At 37.7% G+C, this 24561-nt stretch overlaps 1 protein-coding gene across 21 annotated transcripts in view; it reads right to left on the bottom strand.

Annotated features, from left to right (window-relative positions):
* Positions 1 to 24561, bottom strand: part of Phf21a (PHD finger protein 21A) — a 182649-nt gene that overhangs the window by 157270 nt on the left and 818 nt on the right. For 3 of the 21 annotated variants that reach the window (XM_033756644.1, XM_033756643.1, XM_033756645.1), the window contains exons 1-2: positions 14135 to 14192; positions 8369 to 8441 (exon numbers count right to left, since the gene is read on the bottom strand). The exons of 3 other annotated variants lie outside the window; for them this stretch is intronic. The gene's annotated coding sequence lies outside the window, so the exon portion shown is untranslated. Of the gene's footprint in view, positions 1 to 8368; positions 8442 to 14134; positions 14202 to 22768; positions 22854 to 23007; positions 23134 to 23265; positions 23472 to 24561 lie in introns of those variants that run through there. 15 more of the 21 variants (XM_033756634.1, XM_033756642.1, XM_033756638.1 and 12 more) reach the window with 10 other exon arrangements.

The following is a 24561-nucleotide window of genomic DNA, read 5'->3' as shown; positions in this document are numbered from 1 at the left end:
TTTTTTGTTTTGTTATCAGTGATAGACTTGAGACCTTGCGCTTGGCAAGGCAGATGGTGAAACCACTGAGCTACATCCCTGGCCCTTGCATAGAAAGTTTTAAAGAAAAAAATCACGTAAGTCATCTAGGGTAGGTTTTAAAACCTGAAATTTTTTACCCACAAGTGGGCTTCAGTGAGGCTTGTTGCCGAAACGGTACTAAACTCTGTACATATGAGCCCATGTACAGTGTTCAAGGAGGGTCCACAGCTTTGATTAGATATGCAAAAAGGTTCAGATACACCAAAAGAGTAAATTATTTTAGGACGTAATTCTTTTTTTTTCTTTTTTTTTGAGGGAGGCAATACTAAGGATTGAACCCTAAGCTAAATCACTTCACACTAAGCTAAATTCCCAGCCCTTTTCTTTTCCTTTAAATTTTTGAGACAGGGTCTCACCAAGTTTTTCAGGCAGGGCTCAAACATGCAATCCTCCTCCTTCAAACTTCTAGAGTGTTGGAACTAAGGACACTGCTTGAAATCCCCAAAATGTTTCTGAAGGCTGATTAAATGGCTACCACTTGGAAACTGATAAAAGAAGAAAAGCCAGTATTTTACTTCTATAACTTAATAATGCTGAGTAACAACAATACTTGATATACAAACAGGATCTAAATCTAAAATGCAAGTCTGATTTCTTTGTGTTAAGCTGATTAGAAATCTACTTAATTTTTCACATACATTTTATACATGTAACTAAGGTTGTTCAAAACTTCATTTGCTTAAAAATTTTAAATTTAAATTTGTTCTTGAAAAATACACTCAAAAGTAAATTGTAGTAAATGAAATTAGTTTTCTTTCTTTTAGCAATGAATGTTATTTTGCTAACATAGCTTCAGACCACTTTTTCGCAAATTGAAGACTTGTTCACCTCTCCAAAACTTCACAGGTAGCTACTTTAATTAGAGCTGGCAAAGAAACAAATTGTTCAGATTTCTGATATGGTTATGAAATTTAAGATATTATAAATAAGAGTATTAATAACTACTTCTGAAGTACTTTTTACAAAGTATCTAAAAGCTTGTATATGAAGAGCCTACATTAAATAAACAAATTTTGGAAAGAAAAAATTTAATACTGGATCATTTTTAAATTAGGCTAAAATTTAATTCACCTCACTAAAAAATTCAAATGATTAAATTTATAGCCTGTGCTCAATCATAAATTTTGATAAGGGACTAGAATAGCACAGATAATTATCACTCAAAGACACTTTAAAATGTCACCTTACCCAGAAGATTCAATCTCCTCTCTTCCCCTACTATACTAAGCTGACAACAGTCCAATACCTAAGTTTTATATACAATAGCTTTAATTGCTTTTTATCTTTCTTAACTTCCAAGATAAAGTACTATATGATAAATTTGAAAACACCAATAAGTAGTTAGCGGAAAAGGCAGGATCCCACTTAAAGAGATTAAATCCTTTAGGCCCAACAGCATAGCCGTCCCTCAGGCCCCATCTCTCTGATGGATACTCCTCTAACACTTCTTCCTTTAATCTCACGACAAATCTATTTCCCTCCTATCATTACTAAATCATTTTGTTCCTATTTTAAAAAATAAATAAAAGAGTGCTCACTTCAAAACAGACCACTCCTTTGACACAGTATCTTTCTCTAGCAACTGTCCCTATGTTCCCTCTTGGCACAAAGCTCTCGGAAAGAGTTAAATACACTTTCCTTTTCTTACTGTTTTCTAGTTCTGTAGCCAGCCCATTCCTCTAAGGCTTCTGCCTCCCTCCATTCCAGTCAAGACCACCAATGGCCACTTTCTTGCTAACGTCATTAGGAAAGCCTCAGTCCTCACTTCATTGTTCAGTTGGCATTATATGATCTATTTGAAGCCGGGCGTGGTGGCGCACACCTGTAATCCCAGCACTCCGGAGGCTGAGGCAGGAGGATCGCTATGAGTTCGAGACCAGCCTGGGCTACATAGTGAGTTCAGGTCAGTCTCACTACATAGTGAGACCCTGTCCCAAAAAAACAAAACGAAACAAAAATATATATATGATCTATTTGACCCTTCTCTCCTTTTACGAAACCCTTCCTCCTCTTGATTCTCAGGACACCACCCTCTTAATTTCTCCATAATCTCTCTGACATTCTTTTTCCGGACTTTTCCCTGAATTCCACACTCATATATTCAAGGACCCACTCAACATTTATCAAAGTGGTATCCCAAGTTCCAGAAATCCAAAACTAAACCCCTGACTACCTATCCCACAACTGCTTCCTCTCATTGTCATTCTCCTCTCAATAAATGATGAGTTCATTCCTTCAGGCCAAAGATGGTGAGTCATCAGACTCCTATTTCTACACCCCACATCCAATCCAAAGCTAACCGAGTTGCCCTTACCTTCAGAATACACTGACTTTGACTATCTCAACCACAACTCACCATCATCTTTCATGTGTGTGGGTGGATGTGTATGTCTGGTACTAGGGACTGAACCCAAGGCCTTCCCACTGACTGATCTACATCTCCAGGTCCCCCCACTTTTTAAACTTTCTGACAGGATGGACACACGCACACATATGAACACACACACGTACACACATACATAGAATACATTCTACAAGTAGTTCTCAACCCTAAATCAGAATCACAAATAAAGTTCAAAAAATATAGATTCATAGGCTCTCCCCTTAAAGATTGTGAATTCGGTATATCTAACTTGGAGGCCAGATATTGTTTGTTTTGTTTTCATAAGTTCCCCTAGAAGATTCTGATGGGCAGCCAGGATTAGGAACCATTGCCTGCCTTATAGCACTCCACTTCTCTAGTACCTAGGAGAGGGGGCCCTCAAACAGCCTGAAGCTAGAATGGGTATTTCATACTACAAGATCCACACCTTCATTTCAGAGAGGAACATAGGTTCAAGAAGTTTAGATGACTACTAAAATGTATAAAAATAAAGAGACAAAACTCAGCCTAAAGCCGAGACTGACGACTCTCAATCCAGGAATACTTCCAGTAGACTATATATAAATAAAAATAATAAAAATGCAGTTTACAGACAGGTGTAGCAACTGTGATCGTTTCATAATTGACTAGTGATTAAAGTGTCTAAACTCTAAAACAGTGCATATTGACTTCTATATGACTGAAAAATGTGGGCTGTACTAGCTGACGAAAAGACTTGGAGGTCAGAGTAATGGCAGGAAGGCTTCTAAGTAAAAAAAAAAAATGTATTAAGTCCCTTTACAATATGTAGAAAAGCCATTAAAATCATTTATTTTATGGCTGAGTGGTAGCAGAAGTAAACAGAAAAAAGAAATCTTGCTTCATCATGCTATAAAGTACAAAAACCCTTATTCACAAACTTCTACAGCTTACAGAACTGTGTATGTTTTGAGTCTAATCATAACGAAAACTTCTTAATTACAGATCAGACTCAGTAAATCACCCCATATCCCAAGACAACTCAACTCCATCCTAATACTCAGCTAACCTTAAGGCCAAAACTTCTGCCATCAACAGCAAAAAAACAACTCAGTATGTACAAGGCATTATAAAAGAGTTTGGGCTTATCTCGGTGTACAGGGATTTAAGCAAGTGCCTCCTATTAACACTAATGGGAGTTCTGAGCGCAAACCCTAAGCACCGAGGAGGAGGAAGAATACCCAGCACTGCGTCTGTGAAAATCCTTTCTACTGCACTAACTGCAACTACTGGGACTTCTCCTCTTAAAACTGGGACAATAGACCCAAATTCCTACGTCTCTACAGCACAAAGATAATTCAAATTAGAGACACTAAGGAAGATCACTGGTAAACAACAAATATAGAAAGATAACAAGAAAAAGATAAACTAAAAAAAAACTAATGCAATTTAATAAAATAACCAACATGTGTAAAGAAAACTAGTGAATCGCTACAGATAAAGTATCTCACATAAAAATAAATTTAACAAGATTAAAACAATAAAATTTTTATAAGTTAAAGCACAATAAACACAACTACAGCCAGAAGCTTATTCAAAGAAACACACCCTCTCCCTCCCTCTCTCTAGCGCGCGTGCTCTCTCTCTCTCGCTCTCTCTCTCTCTCTCTCTCTCTCTCAAACTCCTCCCCTGCTGGAGCTAGCCTGAGTATACTATAATCTTTACTTTTAAACATAAGAAAACTCCTGCTGCATTGATAGCCAAGAAAAATCAGAGTACTTCCAGACAAACGGATAATGATCACAAGCTGCCAGGATGACCAAAACTAAGTAAATAAAAAGCATAGCACTTTATTGTGTTCCATCCTGCCTCCCCTCTCAATGTAGCACTGCTGTACTCACCAGGCTGGAAAATGAGCAGGTGCCTTTCAGGCTATGGAAAAATTAGTAAGACACACACACACACACACACACACACACACACACACACACACACCCTACACACAAACACAAAGGGAATGATATTCTTTCACTTCAAGGGGCCGTAGAAATACAGGGCTTTGCTATAGGCCTAGAAAACCTAGAGTAGGCCTTACCGATAAAGTGAAGAAAAGGCCAAGGTTTATTCCAAATCCACATTTCAAAGACTAAAAGAATGAACAGTTATTTCAGTTAAAAGGCTTTGGCAACAATCCATTTCTTAAAAGGGAAAGAGAAATTAAGATTTTTTTTCCCTGTTTCAATCACCAAAGAAAATTAGAAGCTTTTCTCTCTGACTACACAGGTTTAGCAACACAAAGAACCCTGACTTAAGGCCTAAACACTAAAAATGGTTCCATGAAATTTACACTAAAAAAATAAATAAATAAATCTTCCGACTTATGGATTCTTTATCATCACTGCTGTCATTAATGAACATTTACTTTTTTATCTGTACATTGAAACGTCAAAGAGAAACTGAAACAACTACAATAACGCTGGGAATTTTAACTTTTGAAACAAAAACCACAAAGAAACAGAAATCTAAAGCAGAAAGCCTCAATCATGCTGGTAAGTGGTCTTAAAACTTGAAAGTGAAAGCAATACAGACCTCAAAAAGAAGTTGTTTGCTTGATATTAATGCTAGCTTTTAAAATCAAAAATATGTTCTGTTACAGAAACTGAAATCAGGGCTTGCATTAACCTTCTTTTAAAAAAAATCCCATGAGCATGGATTCTTTTCCCTAAATCTCTTCATCAGAGCAGCATGGGGTCCCATTAGGCACCCTATTTTACCTCCACCTTATAAATAACGTTAGCTATTCGCTATTTCCATGGAAACCAAGTACAGAGAAACCCACTTAAATGAATATCGGTTAAAGGAATAAGTTTTATTTTTAAAAGGTTTCACCACTCTAGACAAACTCTACTAGGGAATACTACAAAGTCTTAAGTGTAATTTTTAAAAAATCTATCTTTGGTGTAGAGGGAGCTTATTAAAGGTCCTGTTAAATAAGTGTGCCCCTTGCACGTGCCAAACAACATCGTAACATTAAAGATACATTTTCATTGCAGTGCACAGGGGTTTCCATGCACAGCTTCACTGACTAGGCTTCTTCACACATTGGGGAAGAATAATTACCCCTATGGGTCTAATTTAAACTAATAAAATCAAAGAAAATCAGAAATAAGGCTACCGTCACCTTGTAGCGATTAGGAATGAGCAGGCACCTGCATAACTTACCAGTAGGTCCAAAGAGGAGCAGGTGAGCAGACGAGTGAGCAAATAACTTCTACTCCTAATTCTCATTACTAGGTCTAAAGTTAGCAGGCAGCCAAAATTCCCTGCTCAACAAACTGTTTTACAAGTTATAACACATGTTCCCAAATACATACACTCGGGTTAAATAGAAATAGAGCGTGTACAAGTGCACAAGTAGACACCAAGTGCAAAGCAAGAGCCAGTGATTTACAACCCTGTGTGACATGTAGCACCCTGCTTATGCTACAAATGAGCAATACTGGTCTCTTGTTGCGAAGTCCCAGATAGGCATGTGCACAAAAAGAAACACAACTTATATTTTTAAGAACAGTGAAATGAAAAACTAATAATTTCTAAAGACAGATGGGGTAAGAAAGAACTCTCTCCTGCAGATGGAGTTCTTCATTAAGCTAAAAGTGGGTCAGACATCCTCAACAAGCCAAAGGACAAATGAAAACAATATTATCCTAGACAGGATCACCAGTTTAAATTTTCAGTGTGTTCAAGGAGTTAACATCCTTACACACGCTTTTTCTTTGAATACACCAATACACCTATTTGCAGTGTGTTTGGAAAAATAAAATTACTTTCTTAGTATGTTATATACACTATAGGTAAAGGCTGGCAAAATTCTAATAACTATCAAAGTTGGGTAAAACATACATGGGGTTTGTGTATTATCTGCTCTACTTTTGTATGCTTTTAAATTTCCATAAAAAATAGTTTATTAAAATTCTATAAAGTTAAGATTCTAGCCAGATGTAGTGGCACACACCTGAAATACCAGCACGTGGGAGGCTGAGACAGGAGGATCACTATGACTTCAAGGCCAGCCTGGGCTACATAAATAGCGGTTCAAGGCCAGTCTGAACTGCATAGTGAGACTCTTGTCTCAAAAATATATATATAAATAAATAAAAGTTAGTTAAGGCTCTTATTTCAAGTAAGTTTTTCTCCACACGCCTGTAATCCTGGCACTTAGGAGGCTGAGGCAAGAGGATTGCCCATGAGTTCAAGGCCAGCCTTAACTACACAGCAAGACTCTGTCTCAAAAAAAAAAAAAAAAAAAAAAAAAATTTTAATAGGATCAATACATAATAACAAGGCATCATATCATATTTTTCAATTGACAAACCAAAGGAAATTTTGGTCCTTTTCATTAATTGATAAAATACTTTGGAATTAGCAACACCAAAAGGTCCATTTTCTTCTCTGATGAGGACTATCGAGGGCAATCTAGTAAGTTAAAGCATATCTTAGTTAACTAAGTAGGCCTTTATGCCTCTCTTGCCCTCTATCAGAAAATGCAGCAACTTATCAGGTAAAAAGGACCTTTTCTATTCTCTCCTTTAGTCTAGACATAAAACATTTCACAAATAGTCAGATGCTTTACAAGTGACTTAAAACTATCTTATCCAAATCCTGGATGATAATACTGGGGATAATAATTACAATGATGTTTCGTTTCTAAATCACAGAGTAAAATGGTGGCAGCTTTGGAGGGAGTGATGAAAGGCAGGCAGGGAGAGTATATAGACAGAAGAGACAGCAAAGAGACAGCTCACAGAAGAAAAGAGAAAAGCAACAGGACAGGGTAGGCAAGCAAAGGCAGCATCTTTCCTTAAGTACTAATGCACAGGACAGGGTCCTGCAACAGCACCTTTTACAAATTAAGCTGGGATAAACTAGTTTTCAAAACTGTATTAATTCTTTTTTTTTTAGACAACATCTCACTATGTAGTTTAGGTTGGCCTCAAACTGGTGGTGATGCTCCAAGTCTCAGCCACCCAAGTGCTAGAATTACAGGTGTGTGCCACCATGTCGGGCTCAAAACTGTATTAATACTTTAAGTCAAACACAAAGATTTACAGAGTCTATTTCCAGGCTGGGGATTTAGCTCAGTGGTGCAGGGTACTAAGTTCAATCCCTATTACCAAAACATATATACATACATATATACATATATACATATAGATAGATCCACCTATAGAGTCTGTTTCTGACCCATATAGTTATTAAAATGACATACATTTCTAAAATTTGCTAAATTTCATCCAATCAAGTGAAGCAACTTTATGTGGCTAAACTGAAAACTGCACAGGACTAGGGATGTAGCCCAGTTTGCCTAGCCTGCGAGAGACTTGAGTTCTATCACCCGCATTGCAAACAAACAAAACATTTAGTGTCATACACATGTTAATTTTAGACATAAAACTTTAGTTCTTTGCTACTCTTATTGTAAAGTAACAGTACAATTTTTAATCGAAAAAAAAATCCCTGTACTATTTAGTATGTAATTGCTTAATTTTTGAAATATTTCTTGAGCTAAAGTACAGCACTTATTCAAAACAAATATTTTGGAATTTCTGTTCACAAAACTGCAACACTGATTTAGGAATAAAATATAAAATATAGCAAATACACCTTTTGCCTACACAATCAGGATTAAGCACGCACAATTTGTCAGACCCAGTGTCTGACCGGCTAACTAGATGCTAAGAGGCCTGCTATATATAAACTGCCTCAGTATCTTGGCACTGGTCTCATCAGTTGTGGGGAGAAAAAAATAAAGCTTTAGAGTTTAATAAATACAAAGTGCCCTGAAATTTTTTTAAAGGTTCTGTTAAAACTAATATACGTCCATTTATTTTCTATTTCTCCCAGAAGTACTTACAGATAAGAACTCATCACATACATTTTTCTCACCTTGGCATGGGGGAAGGGACTTTCCAGCTAAATTGTTCCATATTTACTCTTTTCCCATAAACTTTTACTGGGACTGTAACAAAAACAATAATAATGATAAGAGCAGGTATTGTTTATTGGCACATATCTTAAAGGTTCCTCATTTTATCTTCAGGTAAATGCTAGAGAGGCTCGTGTTATCCTTCTGCATAGAGGAAGAAGGCACATGGTAAGTATACGATGTAGCTTTATCAAAGGAAGCTTCAATTCCTACTCTAAGGTCACACATTCACACTCCTTAAGTGGTTACACCAAATCTCCAATCCAGGGGTAAAGACCACAAAGCCCAAGCTGTTTTCCCAGTGGGTAATGTTTTCTCAGTTCTTGAAAGGGGAGAAAAGAGCAGAGAACTAAGATTAAGTACCTTCCGTTTACGTCTTTATTTTTATTTATTTATTTATTTTTGGTACTGGAAATAGAACTCAGGGTCTTTGCACTGAGCTACATTGCCAGCCACTTTAAAAAATTTTTTTTTTCTTTTTTTGACAGTGTCTCACTATGTAGCTAAATTGCCAAGGCTGGGCTCGAACTTGCAGTCCTCCAAATTCAAGTACTGGAGTACAGACTTGTGCTATCACGCCCTGCCAAGTACTATTTATTTACCATTTTCTGTGTTCAACACTTCTACTAGTTTATGCATTAACTTATTCCTTCTAACAACCTCAGAGGGTAGTACTAGTACTTATTCACATTTTATGGAGAAAGAAACTGAGAAAGAGACACGGAGGGACGAGTGGTTCGGCCAGCCACAGAGCTAATCCATGGCAAAACTAGGCTTTGAGCCTACGCAAACTGGCTCGAGCACCAATACTCTCAGCCACTGTCTCTACTGCCATACTAAAAACTTCCCTTCCTGTAATTAAATGAGGAAAAAAATCTAACATTTCATCAAATTCCTGAATTGTAGACTGAGATTGAGAGAAAACTAGTAGCGCTTTTCAAAGCATGCGCACCAGACTTCTTTACAGGCAAACAGGATATGTCCCTGGTGATTAGATCATCGCGTTACTCGGAAGCGGCACACTGTAAATCTGGTTAAAAGCCCCCAGCCCACCTCTCTCCACACTCAGATCCACGCTAACCATACACTGCAAGAAACAGGCAATTCAAGAGACGTCCCACTGCAATCTTCTGTAAAATGAATGTCACTCTGGAAATGTCCAATGGTGTGCACTAACCTTTCATCACCCCTTCTTTTCCACAAACACCATAAAAAACCCCAAAAAGGAATGAATGAGTCTAAGCTACCTAAAAATCATAACAAATGTCCAATGATAACTACAAATTTAAATGAGGGAAAAAAATAAATGCAAAATTCTTGTAATTTTGTAACTTGTCCAAATTCTACATTTAAAAAGCACTAGGCCTCTGAAAAGACTCAGTTCTTAGATTAGCTTCATATCATCGATGTGCCTTGAAGGGTTGGGAGGAGGGGTCCATTTATGACACAGCTTCTAAATATCCTGATAAACATTTAAAGCAGAAGTCATTACTGCTGCTTTACAAGTTAATGGGCTTCTTACCCTAATATCTACCATTATGAGAATGTATTTAATTACTCAAATAAAAATATTAAGCATGAATTTACTATTTGTATATTAACATGTAATATACGCAGAAAGTAAAGACCGGGCTGGACCTGGAGGTAGTACTAAGAACCTGACACAATGAAAACAGGAACCAATGCGGCTCCCTCCACTGACATCGCAAAGTTGCCACATTTTCTGGGCTCTCTTTTGAATTAATGTGGCATCTGTTCCAAGTACAGCATGCTAACATTTTACTAAAAGATATTTTCATTCTACGTTTGTATCTGGTTTGCTTTTTATTTGAACTCCTGCTTTATTTCAGCGGTCATTATTTCTTTACACCAAGTTGTCAATTTGGCATTCCTGATCTATCTCCTGAGCACAAAGAAGGTGGGGAAGAACCCCCAGTATACAGCTCTCTAACAGTAATAATTACAGAATGCTTTGCATGCAGATTAAATAAAGAAAATAAACACCTCAAAGATTTTTGGAGGCTTTTTAATACCAAGTCCTGATAACGGCGTCTATTCTTTTCAGAAAAGGGATTCTGCTCTGAGGTGTTGGGGGTGGGGAAAGAAGTAAACAAACCCTAAACAGAAAAATCCAAGTTACAAAGTTTGGGCTCCACAAAATGATGCTTTCGATAATCTGCACATATCCAACTTTAGCGAGTGGTAACTGTGTTTTAAGAAATCCTCAAAAATGCTGCAGCAACAAGCCAAACACAGCCATTTGTAGTTAACATGCATGCTGCATACTCCACAATGTTACGTCACATCAGGCACAGAGAAGACGCTTACCAAGCTATCCTGCGTTCTATAAACTGCCTAACAACAACAGAAAAGTCCCTGCCATCTCTGGAGAAGCTAGCAGGGGAGACAGCCTCTCCCCTTTGGTCAACTCTGAAGAAACAAATAAGGCTTCTACTTCAGTCTTTTAAGCTCGCCTCTCAAGGCCTTTTACTCTCAATCTTTCAGCCTTGCACAGAAAGGCTGTTTCTTTAAAACCATAAAGCTGCAAAGATCACTCCATTTAAATGCCCCACACCTTTTACCAACTGCCCTCCAGCTGTCCCCAAGGCCGCCCGCTTCTGCAGGAAGGTCTTTATGGAGCTCTGCTCTCCAGGTGGGGGTGTGCACCCCACGGGAGACACAGGAAGAAATTACTACAGCTTACATTTTAACATTTCAACCTTTAAAGAATCTCGACTTTCCTGTCTGATAAAATGTATAAAATTAACTAATCCAGACGATTATACATTTACTGGTAATAGTTTTAAAAAGGTTAGAGACTATAGGTCAAGATGACCAAGACTAGAATTTAAAAGTTAGTGAAATTAGGCTCTGCCCTTACTTTACACAAATCATTTCTCTGCCTTAGTTTCACCATCTATGATATTAACTGAGTTCTTTGTACACTTGTAAGACTCTATAGCACATGGTCTGAGCCACTCAAGATGAAAAGCAATTTATGAATGCTACCAATGAGAAACACTCTTAAACTGGGCATGTGGAGACAGTGGCTCTACAAAGTTTAATACTGCTTGCTACACCCTGTCACATCAAATTCTTAGAATTTTAAACCAAGACTTTAGCACTTCACTGAATGTGGGTCTAAAGAGGCATAGTAAAGTACCACAGATGCAAGGAACATATTCTAGGGATCAGAAAGGCTTTTAAAAAAAAAACTACCATAATGAAAAACTTTTTATTACCTACTTAATAAAAGTTTTCAATTTAAATATTACAAAGATCAGGCCAGGCGTGGTGGCACATGCCTATAATCCCAGCACTTGGAAGGCTGAGGCAGGAGGATTACCAAGAGTTTGTGGCTTGGGCCAGGGATTTAGCTCAGTGGTTCCACCGCCTACCTAGCAAGCACAAAGACCAGGACCAGAGTTCGAACCCCAGTACCGCCCTCCACAAAAAGAGTGCAAGGCTAGCCTGGACTACATAGTGAGTTTAAGGCCAACCTGAACTACACAGCCTCAAAGCCAAAACCCTGCTTCAAAAACAAAAAATAATAACACAAAGATTAATTATAATAACCTTAGCAACAAGTTAAAACTCTCAAGCCAAAAAAATCAAAATGAACAGCACTCAAAAATTTGTTTAAATGCCTTTAAAAATACTGAGTTATCAGTATAGCATTTAGGAGTGGTTGAGTGAGTAGGGTCAGGTGGTGGGGATGAGGTCAGCCAATAACCCTCATGAAGATGTGAGGACCAGGATAATTCCTAGGCGAGATCTCTACGACAACTAAGCTGCTCAGGTTTGAGTTTCTATTAACTAAAATGCTATGAGTATTATCTTGGTTTCAAAACTCTATTTCGTGGGGCCAGGGATTTAGCTCAGTGGCTCTGCTGCCTGCCTCACAAGTGCAAGGACCCGAGTTTGATCCCCGGTATCAAAAAACACACACACACACACACACACACACACACACACACACACACACACACACTCTATTTTGTAAGTGCTGAATGACTGCTTCTAACAGGCAAGAAGAGAGACCATTGGTTTAGAAAAAAGTCATTTCTAAACACAATTGTTCTCTTTTTAAGTAGTACCAAAATAAACTAGTTGACTTTAATTCTGAAATGATGCCTCTTAAACTGCCTGTACAGAACAGAGAAGTGTTGTTACTTTAAATTGGCTAACATTTTCTTTTTAAGTTTTAACCACAAGGGCATGAGATGCAACACAATTAAAAATGTTCTTTGTTCCACAGGTAACTTTAGTGATACAAACAGCCTGCTGCAGCAGGTGCCACAGGTTCGCCACCACTGGTCTAGGCTTTGGGCTCACACCTTTACATGTTAAAAGTCTTCTCACCTCCTTTCCTCCAATACCACTCCCACTTCTCACGTGAGCCTTGTTTTTAAAAACAAACAAATTTTTAAGATAGTCACCTGAAAAAAGTAAACTTTTTTACGATATAATTCCACTAACTTTTTAAAATGTGCATGTATAATACATAAATGGCTAGAAAAAAGCTTAAAAGCAGGATGGGAGTAGCACAACTTTATTACTTTATACGTGTCTATAATGTTAGGGTAACTTTTATAGCCCAGATATACACTTTTATAGCATTGAGCCAGGCATCGTGGTACACACCTGTATTCCCAGCTCTCAGGAGGCTGAGGCTGGAGGATCACCATGAGTTTGAGGCCAGTTTGGCTACACAGCAAGACCCTGCCTCAAAAAAAAAAAAAAAAAAAAAAAAAGGACACTTCTTTAACACTGAAATACTGTTAATCCCAGCCCTTTGGGAGGATGAGGCAGGAGGATCACAGGTTTGAGACCCACCTGGATAACTTAGTGACATAGCAAAACTCTGCCTTAAAATTAAAAAATTTTAAAAGGGATATAGCTCAGTGCAAAGGTGCTCAATCCCGTACCACCACCCCAAAAAAGCAACTAACCAAACAAAAAACACCCTGAGAATTACATCAGGACTAAATGTGAACCATTTGTGTCTATTAAGAAAATATAGGGCCGGGATTTAGTTCAGCGTTTCGGTGGCCTGCCTTGCAAGTACAAGGACCCAAGTTCAATCCCTGGAACCAAAAAAGGAAAATATATAAAATAATCTACCACACTACAGTATCTAACTTCCAGCCTTTAAGAAATAATTAGAGCCAGGTGTGGTGGCACACGCCTGTAATCCCAGCACTCGGGAGTGTGAGGCAGGAGGATCCCTGTGAGTTCGAGACCAGCCTGGGCTACACAGTGAGTTCCAGGTCAGTCTCAACTACATAGTGAGACCCTGTCTCAAAAAACAAAGCAAAACAAAAACCAAACAAACAAACAAAGAAATAGTTATTAGATGAGGGCCGGGGATTTAGCTCAGTGATGCTACCCCTGCCTCGCAAGCACAATGTCCTGAGTTCAGTCCCCAGTACCGCAAAAAAAAAGAAAAAATAGTAATTAGACCCAATTCCATGCAGTAGCACATAATGAGGATGAAAACAGGTATTGTCCCAAATGCCTTCATTTCCATTCCATTCCAATACTGCTTCTAAAATATGCAACCTAATTCAGCCAAAGTCTTTTAAGTCTCAAAATGATACATTATAACTAGGGTCATTTCAGTAAACTGAAAATGTCTTTAGTAATTCACATTCTAGGTCACTGTGGGAAACACATACTTTCTACAACATTATAAATACTTAAAAGCGGGGAATCAGGAACTATACCTGGGCTTGAATCCAGGTTGTACCATTTGCTACCTATGTGATCCTAGGGAAACCTCCATTTCCTCACCTGTAAAATGGAGGCAGGATAACAGTAGTTATTAAATACTAATATCAAACAAGAATATTAAACAAGAGACTATGTGTAAAAAGGCTTAGCACTATATACAATGAACAGACACTGTTAAACTAGTGTTGTTATTAACAGCAGATAACCCTCAAGTACAAAACTTGTTCATAAGTTGCCAAACGTTTAATCTATATATATCTATGTCATTTTTAAAAACAATTATTTTTATTGATGTAAACTTGCATATAAACACATAAAAATATAGTTCAGTATAAAAGTCCATGAGAAAAGCTTTTGAATGCATCATTTATAATATTTATATTATACACAAATGTATCAGTGTATATTGTTAAGAACAAGCTGCTGTACAAACATGTCTTAACACTTCCTTTCCAAGAACTTCTCTATGGGAGGCACGGTGGATTGCTAATTTTTTGGTTCTTTTTTATTCTAACTCAGATATTTAAAAGCTTATTAATATTAGTAATGTTAACGTGATATAGACAAATAAATTCAGACATTTATTATCTGGACTGGCAATCTCACTCAGGGGTAAAGCACCTGTCTAGCACGCACAGGGTTTGATTCTCAGCACTGTAATAAATAAATAAAGTTTCCATATGATACTTTATAAAGTACATTCATGAGTATTAGCTAATCCTTTTCACAACATACTGAAACAAGTCCTTATTTATTTCTTACTTGGAAAACTAAACCCACAGGCAGGTCAATTTTCCAAGAGTGTACATCTAAGTGACAGAACTAGATATAAAACCAGGTCTCTGATACCATCACAGCTGTCTGAGTTACCCTGGCCTGGGACATTTTCATAAAAAGGGGAGAGAAAACTACTCAACAATTTAGGTGTGTCACACAATGTGCCGAGTGAGTATGCATGATTGCTCAGTTTTACTTTCCTTGTTTCCAACTTTCATATCCCAGGAACATAACAATAAAATATACAGGAGAATTCAGCCAAACCTGATTACTTTCTGTATTGGCCAATTAATATCAAAGACCACTTTTCTCCTTACATTAAGACCTTTGTATTTAACTTCTTTATAACAGCTGAATACATTTCATTTTAATATTAGGTCTTGAAAAGACAAATTCATATAAAATAAATTAAATGATTTATAAAATAATTATAAAATAATTTAGAGTGTAGAAGTATATCAGAAAGACTAGATTCCTTGAATTCTCTAAAGGCACTCTTTAATGTCTAATACACATAATAATAAATTGTGAGTCACAATTATGAGGGGGAAAAGGGTTAGTACTATTTATTATTACAGTAAATTGATTTTTATAAACAAGTACTTAAATAAATAAGGCATAATTTTCTCAAGTAAACACAGCAGCCATCTGCAAATAATATTCAAGAATTGCACACTAGGGAAAAAGCCAGACTAGTTACTGGTCAAGTAGGTTAAGAAAGACAATTCTCTAATACTGTCTACTTTCAGACAGAGGCGTATACATAGAAACTGATGCTTATATTTTTCAATATTCCTAGGCATCCTTTTTCTATCTCAAACAGCTAAAAGGGACCAATCATACAAATAAAAACATCCTCAATGGCTGGGGATTCAGCTCAGTGGTTCCACCTCCTGCCTCGCAAGTACAAGGTCCCAAGTTCGATCCCTGGTACCTAAATAAATAAATAAATAAATAAATAAATAAATGAATGAAGTAAGGATTCAGGGCTTTTTTTGAACCTAACATTTTAAACACAACCCAGATTTGAAATTACATTTTTATTCTGGGGCTGCTCACTGGCCTCCAATACATCGATCTTGTAATGCTGTAAACTATATTGAAAGGCAGGTACCTGCTTCTGTACACAACAGAATTTTCCCAAAGTTACATATACTGTGAGACAAAAAGCACTTTTGCTACATCTTATTTTCACTAATGAACTAGTTTGGATATTTTACCAGTGCAAACATTATGAACAAAGATACTTTCATTATCTTAAACTTTCTGAAGTCACCTAAAAACATACGGTACAACAGCAACAAATACTGGATGGGCAGAACTAAATCCTGGTCAAAATTCTGCCACTGGCTTGTCTCACTTTAGGCATGTAATACTTAAGAAACAAACTGCAAATGAGAACAAAGACCTGTCATGTAAAGGTACAAGATCCCAATAATGAATGTAACTGTACTGTATACCTAAAATGTACCTATAAACTCAATAAAAAGAAAAAAAAACTGAGGTGCAAGGACATTTTACATACAGCAAAACATTCTAAGAAACTGCCGTATCATTACCATAAGCCAAAAATCTCGAGGTCTTATAGAACAGCCTGGCCTTCTGATCAAACTGTAATAAAAAAAAAAAAAAAGGAAAAAATGTGAAGCACGCTATTTTTAGTAACAACTACTCATGAAGCTACTAATTCTAAAAATTTACTGAGTTCTTACTATGTGCCAAGCACTGTGCTAAACTCCGTCATAGATTTGAAGACTTAATCTACAATACTCTGGGACTAAGAAAAATCCTCAGAAGAAATTTTAAAATGAAAATTTTAAAAAATTATTGAAGAAATCTTACCTTTTCCTCTGCCTTTCAGACTACATTTGAGTATCAAATTTATACTGACATTTATTGTCAAGAATTTGTCTTCCACTTAAAGAATACCGATATTCAATGTGTTGGCAATTACTACAGAAGAATCACAGAACTCTGAACTTAAACAGTGATTTAAAACAAAAGTTTCACCCAACTTTAACTATGAAATAACTCTCTCCTTTGGGTAAAAGGAGACGAAGGAGAAGAAAGAGCAGTGTATTTATCAGGCCTGACTTCTACTGCCCACACTAACAAGGAATGATGCTATAATTAAAAAGTGAACTATTTAACCACACACACTAAAATTACTTACACTTGTCGTTTTGAAATGTTATTTTACAAGTAAATCTTACAATATTAGCGGACAGAAAACACAAACTAATGTACAATAAACTAAATCACTAGATTGTCTCAGAACATTTGCTTTAGAATTTCAGCAGCATAATAATCATTTTATTATTAATCAAACTTTACTTAGCAGAAAGTTCTTAGAGGATTGGGAAGCTGTGTATAAAATGGAGTAGAAAAGAGGGAAGGATTCCCAGTGCTGCTGAAATCAACTACAGGCCCCAGCATGCAATGCTCTAATCTGAAGTTAAGCAAAAAAAAAAAAAAAAAGAAATGCATCCTGGGATTTGTAGTAAGCAAACCACTTCATCACAGCAAGTTTGAAGAAAGTCTGAACTATGTTCAATTTGACTAGATTTACTATCAAAGTCTTTGCAAATTTAGATCTAATATGTTTGTTCTCTGCTGTTGCACACAGTTGATTAGCATACACTGGAAAAAGTACTGTTATTAATTTTCATATTAGAAAAACTTTAGCTGGGATAAGAATAAAAATACTCTAAAAGCAAAATGATTTGATATGATGGAACTATAATTTTTCAAACTGTTGAAGACTAGTTGTATCAGTTTCAACACTGTATCCTCTTTCCCCCAAAAAGGTTTTGTTTTGTTTTGTTTTTGATACGGGGATTGAATTCAGGACCTCAAACTTACAAGGCAGGTGCAGTGCCACTGAGCTGAATCCCCGGCCCCCCAAAAAAAGTTTTAACCAGGTCTTCTTTTAACAATTAGCCAAGATATATTTTATAATTTTTCTTGATGAAAATTCTCACAAGCGAGTACTTCTCATTTTTTAACACCGTCCACTAGGAAATATATTCTTATAGTAATACATACACACATGAGCACCAAAGAATACTGAAGATTCTCTAACAAATCCTTAATATTTATACCCTTCACTCTTCAAGCTTAATTCCCTACACGTGGACGCACTTGCTTCTGGAAAGAACACTTACAGAAAAAATTTTCCATCTACAGGTCCCTTTCATTCAGTAACCTCTTTTGGAGACACAAAAAGATTTTTAAGCTATTAATAACACGTCCAAACCCAAGCTGGTAAGTTTGAGCTGTAATTTATGTACATTCAGTTCCTACACACACCTCTGTTTTCTTCAAGACTCTGAAAAGAGGCTGGGAAAGAACTAAGTGCAATCTGCATTAGGAGGCCTAACACAGGTGGTGGGTTATTTTCAGGCAACAGCACCTTCACAAACATGCTATGGAATACAGTCCAAGAAATTCCTAACAAGGAAAGATAAGCTGGCACACAAATTTAACACAATCCAGCTAAAAATCACCTGCAACACCTGCTACTACATTTCAGCATAAAAGTGACAGGCTACTAAAGGACCTGAAGCATCATCAATACAGCATACTGTCCATAAGACCACAGAGAGCAGTTGCCATGGTTACTCTCACCCACTTTTATCAGGAAATTATTGTAATTATCCTTAAGTTTTGGGGTACTTATTTTAAAAAAGCAGGTTTGGGTTCTGACTGTTAATTGAGTGAAAGAATCAACTACTGTTTGATTGGTAAGTATGTCGCTTTAGAGATGCACATGGTTAACAATACTTGGATCTGCAGCAGAAAAAATCAATTCCTTTCTGCTGCTCCTTCTCTTCAAGTACTGACAGTTTGTATTCTCAATGCAGCCAAAACAATAAAACAAAACGCATCTTTTTGGCTTCTGTGTTTAAGTTATGTTTTTCCCCCAGGCCCACAAACCAAGTCAAAATAAAGCCCAGATCAGCAACCTACTAGGTCTCATCCCCTTCCTAACTCCACCTTACTGGCTCACTTTCTTGTTTACTTTTATTTTATTGTGCATTATTTTGTTGAGACAGGGTCCATGCTGTCCAGGCTGACCTCAAACTCCTGGGCCCAACAGATCCTCCTACCTCAGCCTCCCAAGTAACTGGGATTACAGGCGTGCACCCCCCTAACAGCTTCCTACCTACTTTAAAAAACAGAAAACATTTCCATGGCTGATTCTAAGATAATAGGAAAGAGGAGTTTCCTTCAACTGAGTCTGCTCATGAACTGTTTTTAATTTTTTAAAAGGGTAGGGGAGATTTGTAGAGCATTAGAGGGGAAGAAGTGACCTAGTATTCAAAATCCTATCCAAGAGTCTGGGGCAAGAAAGTTGCTTTAAAACAAAAGCCCCAAGGATGACTGAACCTCACAGACAATCTCTACAAGGGAAGAGCTCACCACTACCCCAGTATGAGATGAATGGGTAGTCAAGTAATAGTAAAGTTATGCTTAAAAGTTTATTCTACCTAAGCCGGGCATGATGGCGCATGCCTGTAATCCCAGCACTCGGGAGGCTGAGGCAGGAGGATCACTGTGAGTTCGAGACCAGCCTGGGCTACATAGTGAGTTCCAGGTCAGTCTCAACTGCATAGTGAGACCCTGTCTCAAAAAAACCAAAAAAAAAAGTTTATTCTACCTAAGGCCGGGGATGTAGCTCGGTGGTGCTGCCGCCTGCCTCGCAAGCACAGGGTCCTGAGTTTGATCCTGGTACCAAAAAAAAAAAAAAAAAAAGTTTATTCCACCTTCTCAAAAAAAGATCGGTATTCAAAAATTTAATACATGAAAAAAAATTTTAATACATAAATTCCTAAGAATTATATGAAAGCCTACAAAAAGTTATGGCCTTATATATACACAAACATACAAAGAAAATCACATATGCTCTTTAGGAAATAAGAATTAACAATAAATTTAATGCAGTTAACATATTACTGCTTTAAAAAAATTCCAAAGCAGCAAAAATATTCACCTGGTAAAGTTAACATGATCAAAATGTATTGCTATGATCCTAAATAGAATACTTAAGACTACTGAAAAAGTCCATGTACAAAAATTCCTGAGAAGTCAACCTAAATTAGTATTTCCTAGCACAAAATAATATGAAAATTCAAACATGTTTCAAGAAATCAATTCTGATTATAAATGTAAAGGAATTCTGTCAAAGGCCAAAAACCTAAAACTTTAATCTCTTCCATTCTTTCTGAATAGTAATTAAATACAAAAGCCCTCTGCAATACAATACTAAGGACAGAAAATTTAAAAGTGCCTTAATATAACTTCAACTTCATATTTCTTCACAAAAGCTTTAGTGTTCACTGTCTATAGCATAAAAAGTTAGTATCACCCGAGGTTTCATTTGTCTAAACAGTTAAATGTTTTCTCACCCTTCATAGAATCATTTCTATATTTATTTTCTAATTGAGGCTGTTTCATAAAGTAGTGCAGTCACTTCTAAGATTTAATATACTAGATTCTTTGATATATTCACAAACACAATGATTCCCACTTTACGGGGGTGTTTTTTGTTGTTTTAAATTTTCTATTCCAAATCTGTGAGCAGAGTTATGAAAAGAGCGGCAATTTAAGGCTTTAAACTTTGGGGTTATTTTTACACAAAAATATTTCAGGGTCCTCCTCTAGATTTGAGTAGTCATTTCCTCATGCATGCTTCTAAAATAGAAAACAAAAATGATACACACATGTACCTGATACTAATGCACACAGATGTACATATTTTCACCGTACAGCAAACCTGAAAGCTTTAGTCAGTAAGAATTTTTTCAGAAAGTTAGCAGAGTCAATCAAAACAATCAAAACTTTAGCACTGACATCTGTTAACTCCGTGTGTTAATAAGAGTCTATAGAATAGTCCAGGAACTTAAATATTCACTGCAATCAACTACAATCACATCAATGGAGAAGGGAAGAAAAACTTTAATCGTGGACATACAATTCACAAGAACTTCCAAAGGAAAAAATGATCTTATTTGAATTATGGGAAACTGCCTACACAGCATTTTTTAAACAAAGCTTCAAAACTATAACAAAGAGATTTTTGGTAACCACAGCAGTATTTAAAAACCAAAAATTCATGAAATGTCCAGGGTGCACTTTTAGTGCATTAATTTTCCAACTGATATGAGAAGAGTGAGCATTTTAAGACAGAAGCTCTGTGCATGTATTAATTGGTCATCTAGCTCAACAACTTAATATCTGCACGGGTCTGGCAACTTACAAAGAACTTTCACATGTATTACCTAATATGATTTTACTGAGCAAAAAGTACAGTGTTATGCCTACCAAAGGTACAAAATTCAAAGCAGGTTCCTCAAATTCTCTATACATTTCTAAGTGTTTAAAACTTTGATATAAAACTCTACAAGCAACCACAGAAGTGTAATATTTCCAATAATAATCAACTCACCTAACACTAACAGTTTCAAAGGACCATGTGCCATAAATGCTATGAAACTGTTAAAATACTTATGTCTTTCTGCAGTTATTGCTGAGTGTTACTAATGGACAGACATATCAGCAATGATCTGTATCTGCAGGTATAACTTTACCTATAGTTCAACAACCTGTCTCTGGAGGCCAACCAAAATACATTAATCACGCGTATTTATAAAACTGTCATAAGAAGACCTTAGATTTGGGGGATAGGGATGGGGAAAGAAGGCCCCTCAAAAAAGAGTAAGATTTTTTCACACAAGAGTTCTCTTGACAAACTTTCAAATACTCTAAATCCTATGTACATTCATATTACAGGGATAATCACAAAGCTTAAAGTCTCACATCACACCAACTACAGTTTATTGCAACTGCACGTAATTTTTTTTTAAATGTATTCATTCCACTTCAGCAATACAAGACTAACTCCTTTCTCAAGAGCAACTCTTAACAGCCTTCTACACCTAACCCCAGCATCCTTACACTAACCGCAGTAAAAAATCAACTTTGCAGAGTATCATAAGCAAGTAAAAAGCACAAATTTTAGTTTCAAAAAGCAAATGTAATTTATTGTCACTTTTTACTGGACTTACTCAAATTTTCTCTGGAACTTTAAGGTGTTAATCCTGTTGCTTAGCTGAAGCTAAGTAGTTTCAGTAAGTGGCAAGACCCTCAAAATTCAAAAATGTCCTTTATCTTGCTGCAGCACCTCCTGCCGGATACCATTTAGAGATGCCCATGTAAGCAGAAGATGAGTATTTGTGAGGCAGCTCCCCCTCCCAGGTAATTGAATGGAACAAGGAAAGGCCCTTCAAAGCGAAAAGTACCCATCCATCATGTATACCTCTTAAAAAATAAATTACAGTATAGACAGGTGTCTTTTTAATCTATTACTACAGTATTCCAGTTCCATAAAGACGTGCCTGAGTCTCAAGTGCAACATTCTTTATAATAAACCTTGCAAAACTATCTAAAAACTTAGTTACAATGCCTTCAAAAGCACTCAAGCAAACGATTTTATTATGGGCAGCCCGCAATGCCAGTGAAGCTGTAAATACTATTATGCTACCTAAAGCAGAAGTCTGATTTTTTAAAAAGCACCTAGAATATTAATATTTGTCTTGAAAATGTTCTGTATTACTATGTTCTTCACTTAAAGATAGCTAGTTGCACATCTACAAAAGCCTTAAACACAAAATTTTTTTAAAACGAGTGTAAATTTTGCACAAAAATTTCCTCTTTGCCATCAAAAGATACATTCTTTTAAAATGCATTCTTCAGACATTTTAGATGGCTCCTAATAAGCCAGTGTTAAGCCCACGACACAGATTTCACACACAAGTGAAGACTTAAGAAGAGAATAAGAAGGAACTTACCGAAATTAACATGAATAATAGTATTTCCAGTAAAAATGTAGTAAAGGTTTCCTACAAGGTTGTAAACCAAGTAAATTGTGAAACTCTGAAAAAAGAGAGGGGGCTAGCTTTCAAAAACCCAGGAAAAGCTGACCTATTTATTTCTACTGCCCAAACGTGAGTGAACAGCAAATGTAAACAAACAGCAGAAGCACTGAAAAGCACGCTTACACATCGCAGCCTCAGTTTCAGTCCTTTACCTCAATAAAGCTGCAGATGCTGACGGTGATGAGTAGCCTCTCTACGAGGCCATGTCTGAGCTCCTCGCCTTAAGGCACCCCTTATAAAGTACGCCTATGAAAAGCCTTCCTTCCTAGAGTGCACAACTGTTTAAAAAAAAAAAAAAAAACTTTCATCAGCCCAAATTAATCTGATTCTAATATTCAGCCATCAATTATTAATATACAAATGTTCTTCCCTCTCTAACTTCCCCAGGCATCTACATTCCTGACACCTACCATTGAGAAAAATGCAGGACTCGACTCACACCCCGGCTATGGGGCAAATCTTTGAAATCCGAAACACAGCCACAAAGTTCACTGTCAAGGCCAGAGCTGAGGCCCACACACGTCCGGACCTTCACTCACACTTGAAATTCTAGAAATCCACACTCCCAGAGACATCATTTACAAACAACACAGTGTGGACGTGCAGTGTGAGATCCTCTACTTCAAGACCTAAACAAAGAATATTTCAACATATGACCGGAATATGATGACACCGGATTCACCAATGAAAACAAAACCTGCCTACCATTAGCAGTCAGTCCTACCCTCATCTCAACAACTCAACTACTTAGAAATCACTCTCCGCACATCTACACCCACAACCGGCGTGTGGCCTCCTCCCGGGGTGCAAGCCACACAGACAAAGTTGAAAAGGAGACATTCTCCACCCGCTGCCCAATCTCGAGGCCAACCCCTCCCCTGCCAGGGCCACCTTGCCGCGGCTACCCACCATCGCGAACGTGGCCAGGGAGAGAGGGAGAGGGAGAGAGAGAGAGGGAGAGAGGAGAGAGCAGAGAGAGGAGAGAGATCCTAAGAGCACCGCTCAGCAGAATAAAGAGCCCCGAGAGCGAGGATGACGAGAAGTGTGGGGAACTCCGCGCACTGGGGTCCTGGGGCGCCCCGAGGGCTGCGGGCGGCGGAGGAGACTGCGGGAGGGCCAGCCCCGGGGTGAGGGGTGCAGGCAGACTCTCCGGAATAACAAGTTGCAGAAGAAGAAGAATAAGCGGAATTTCCCCAACGCTGCTCCGGCCACCCAAGACAAATGCACCAACACACACACACACACTCACACACACACAGCACTGGGGTCCTGGGGCGCCCCGAGGGCTGCGGGCGGCGGAGGAGACTGCGGGAGGGCCAGCCCCGGGGTGAGGGGTGCAGGCAGACTCTCCGGAATAACAAGTTGCAGAAGAAGAAGAATAAGCGGAATTTCCCCAACGCTGCTCCGGCCACCCAAGACAAATGCACCAACACACACACACACACTCACACACACACACTCGGGCCCGGCGGGCGTCAGCAGCCGCAGCTGCTTTTTTCTTTTTTTTTAAACCAGATCCCTCAGTCATCAAACAAGATGGTTTTCCCAAAAAAATTTTTTTAATTAAATAAATAACCATAACAAAAACTTCCCCCCGACAGCATCCCGGGGTGTGTGCGGGGAGAAGGTGGGAGAGCCAGAAAACCACCCCTGGGCCGAGGGGGTGCGGATTGGGGAAGGGGGCAGCCCAGGCCCCGCGCCCCCGC

The sequence above is a fragment of the Fukomys damarensis genome, unplaced genomic scaffold, assembly GCF_012274545.1.
Source record: "Fukomys damarensis isolate Sample0158 unplaced genomic scaffold, DMR_v1.0_HiC HiC_scaffold_27, whole genome shotgun sequence".
Taxonomy (NCBI): domain Eukaryota; kingdom Metazoa; phylum Chordata; class Mammalia; order Rodentia; family Bathyergidae; genus Fukomys; species Fukomys damarensis.
Note: the sequence above shows the minus strand (reverse complement) of the source record. Positions and strands in the feature narration are given on the sequence as shown.